Genomic DNA, 4,205 nt, shown 5'->3' on the forward strand with positions numbered 1-4,205 from the left:
GCAATTATTGTTACAAGGTGCTGATGAGTTCATGATAAGACTTCACTAGATAAATATAGTGATTTGTTAGAGAGATTTAAGCCAAGGAGCAACGAGGTTGCTGGTACGTCTGCTGGTAATATGGTGGAATATAAAAGGTTCCCCGGTAACGATGGCGAAAGGAAACATATATATATATATATATATATATATATATATATATATATATATATATATATATATATATATATATATATATATATATATATATATATATATATATATATATATATATATATATATATATATATATATCGAGGTTATAATAAGGCTAGTCTGACTGAAGAGTAGAAGTTGACTTGCTGAAGCTGTGACAAAACTGGCTACTTTGAAAAGGAATTGCAATGTCATTTTCGGTAATAACAATGCCAAAGGAGCTAGCACAGATACGTGTTAAATGTTTACCCAGGTTCCGAGTGTTTTCAGGTGCATGAATATATGCATCAATCTTTTCTTCCGTAGATGAAGTGCGGTTGGTTCATCCTCTCGATTGAGGTGTTTTCAAGAATCATGAAAGGATTGAACGCATATTGTAATCGTCAAGATACAAACGAGGTTTAAGATGAAATCAAGTGGCAAACTTGAAGAAATTTTTAGTTTCATATGTTATAAATGACGATATTTAAAATGCGTAAATAACAGTATTTAAATGATGATAAATAAAGTGCGTAAAATAAATAACATAAATTAAATGACAATAAATAAAATTGCGAGAATTAAATTGCGATAAAATAAATGTAATAAGGAATTAACAGTTAGCTAGGAACAGTTAGCTAGGATTTTGTTAGCGTGGATTCTTAACAAAATTTCTCATAGTTAAATTTATTTGTTTCTAACAAATTTTATCTTGTCCAATGTTTTTGTAACTCCCCAGCTTAACATGACCACAATATTGTCCGCTTTGCCCGCAGGCGCACGGCTTTTTCTTGGCGACCACACACGAGAAGCACTTTCCCAGGAGGTCACCCATCCTGGTAGTGCTCTCGCCCGAGCACGCTTAACCACTACGTACTCGCACTTCTACTCAGCATGTGATCCCAAAACGCGTTGTGTCATTTAAGCGTGAGTATTACCTTATAATCCCATGATCACTCATGTCCGTGGGCGATGTGGGATTTGCCTAGGGTGTTACAGTTTTCTTCATTATGCCACTTGTTGGATTCTGATAAGTCAAAATCCAAATATGAAATTGAATGAAAATGATTATTCTGTGGTGAACGGATACGTATATCTGTGGATGTAAGTAGGATAGTAAATGACTGTTGAATCAGATTGGAAGAATGTACTGTGTAACTTATTAATGTGAAATTTAAATATTTCTTGGGTATTACCTACCCGTTAAAATGTTTTCACCATTAACAGTTTGTACAAAAGAATTTTTTTTAATTACAATCTTTATGAAAACATATATACATATATATTTTCTTCAGATGTAATCATGGATTTAATGAGTTAATAGAACATTAAACTCATTTGATTTACCGTTAGAACCAGAATACATAATCTCTAAAACATTAGAGATTACATAATCGCCATGTAAAATGAAGATAAATGATGTAGAACGATTCGTAGAACAATGATTAAGTTCGAGATATGGATTGTGATGTTGAGACATGTGATGTTGAAAATTGAATTATTGGTGGTACTGGTATTGATGTTGGTGCCGGTGGTGTTGCTGATGCTGGCACGTTTTGCACTATATTTTTCAAGGCCACAACTCGAGCGTGAAGCTCGTTGACTTCTTCTATTACACCAGAATGATTGTCGGTTCGGACGAGCAGATGAATAAGGTTCAGAATTTGAGATAGTATATAATCATGACGAGATACTCTGGAAATGAGAGAGAAAATGGTATTACGGATAGGTTCGCCGGTAAGTGTGACGACCTGGAACTTTCCAACCAAATTTAAACTTAATCTTATATGGTTTTGACATGATAAGAAAAGTCTGTTAGGTTGAGTCTCAAAAATTTTGAACTGTTCTCATACATTCAATTACCCTTGGCTATGTCCGACGATTCACGAACAATTTATTGTAACTAGATATGTGTGTGTATATATATAAATGGTAATTGGAAATATAATTTGAAATATTATATGTTGTTGTTATTAAAATGAATTATGAAACATAAAATAAAAATAGGATATTATAATAATTATTATTTACAACATATCTATATATATAAATAAAGTATGTGAATATATATTTTGTGATTTTGAATCTATTTAGTAAACGAAGTAACACTCAATCAGCATTCGATGGATATTACACTAGTTAAATTCAAACTTATATTATTTTAAAATAAACGGTGATCCGAAAATGCATTATATAAATTATAGGCTTATTTAAAATATATTTAGAAACTATTTGTTGAATTTTAAAACTTTTTATATTTTACTTAGGGTTGGGAGTGACTAATTAATGTAATTTTTATTTAATAGTTAGTGACTGAATTTTATACCATAATGACCAAAATAAATAAAACTATTTAATTTAAAAATATGAGATTTTTCAGAGAACCTTTTATCCGCCCCTGATTAACAACGAAGAATGAAATTCAGTAAAGGGTTACGGCTAATATTATCATGCGTTTATATATATATATATATATATATATATATATATATATATATATATATATATATATATATATATATATATTTATTTATTTATTTATTTATTTATATCATATATTCCTTTCCCATTTACTTGAACTTCTATCCGTGAATTCAATGGCCACAATTTTCAAAGTGTCACTGTTCTTAATTGATTATCACTATGCTTAATTGATTTCCATACACAACTACATATTATTAAAGTTAATACTGTGTTTGGTTCTAGTGTTTATAATTAGCTCATAAGAATAAGAATATATATTATATACATAGGCATATATGTACTGCATAAAACAAACACCCACCACTAAATATTGATACTTATTCTCTCCTTCAAAGAACATCACACGCCACCACTACTTACTGTGTCTTTTCTGGTTCAATTGAGATCACAACCACCATTTAAACCCGTCACCATGTTAAGTGACCATAACCATCATCATCTTCTAGCTATAACCTTATTTACAAGAACCCACTTCCTTCTATGATCAACACCATCTCACCTTCCACCGAACCACCGGCAATCAACAACCACCACCTAGTACCATATTGCCACCACCTTTGAGCGACTTCATCACCTTCAGCCACTTCAAACGAACCACCATCAACTTTATCATCTCTATATATATATGTACATACGCGAGTATATTACAATCACCACCACATTGATCTACCTCGATCCCCCTTGAACCACCATCGCACCACCTTTAACACCACTCTACTGCCACCCGTCAAAACCATCACCCTACTCCCTTTTCTCTCTCACATCTTCCTCTTTTCTTTTTGTCACTCTGATTAAACAAACACTGCAACCCGTTGGTTTTTGTCCTCTTTGTGAACCCATATCGTGTCACCACTATCATGAAACCATCCACCACCAGCCACCCTTGATCAAACCACAATCATCTTCGCGTTTTATAAATGCAACCATCAATACTTAACCAAAAAAATCGAAGTCATATTTCATGTTTTATATTCGATCATCAACACTAGGTTGCTGCTGCTATGAGCTGTTCCTTTCACCGACACCTGCAAACACCAATGCAACTACAATTCTTCTGTTTGTTCTCCCTGTACGAACCCACACAACCACCATCAGCCTTGCTGCAACCATTGACACTCGTCGAAGCATATTACAACACCATTTCTAATAATCACGCGTAAAAGATGAAGCAATGATAATGATGTTGGTGGAAATACCATGTGGTGATGAGTTAATAAAGAAAAGGATAATGATGATGAACATAGGTGATGATAATGATGGAAACTAGTAAACGATTGTGATGTTTCTAAAAACTCAACTACTTCTTGATTTACACGTGCCACTTGATGATAGGTAGGGTAGCTATGCCGATATTTTTCATTCCTTTCCAGCGAACTGTGCAAATATAGGGTGGTAATGGATTCTAGTAATTGGACTTCTGTTTTCTTGATTGGGCCGTGAGCCAATTTTTTTGTTGGGCCGTAATTGTTTCTTTGGGCCAAGGAATCGATGATGGTGGTGAAATGATGAAGCACGTTGATGATAATGGTAGCTTACATGAATCGTGA

The sequence above is a fragment of the Rutidosis leptorrhynchoides genome, chromosome 5 (genome assembly GCF_046630445.1).
Source record: "Rutidosis leptorrhynchoides isolate AG116_Rl617_1_P2 chromosome 5, CSIRO_AGI_Rlap_v1, whole genome shotgun sequence".
Taxonomy (NCBI): Eukaryota; Viridiplantae; Streptophyta; class Magnoliopsida; order Asterales; family Asteraceae; genus Rutidosis; species Rutidosis leptorrhynchoides.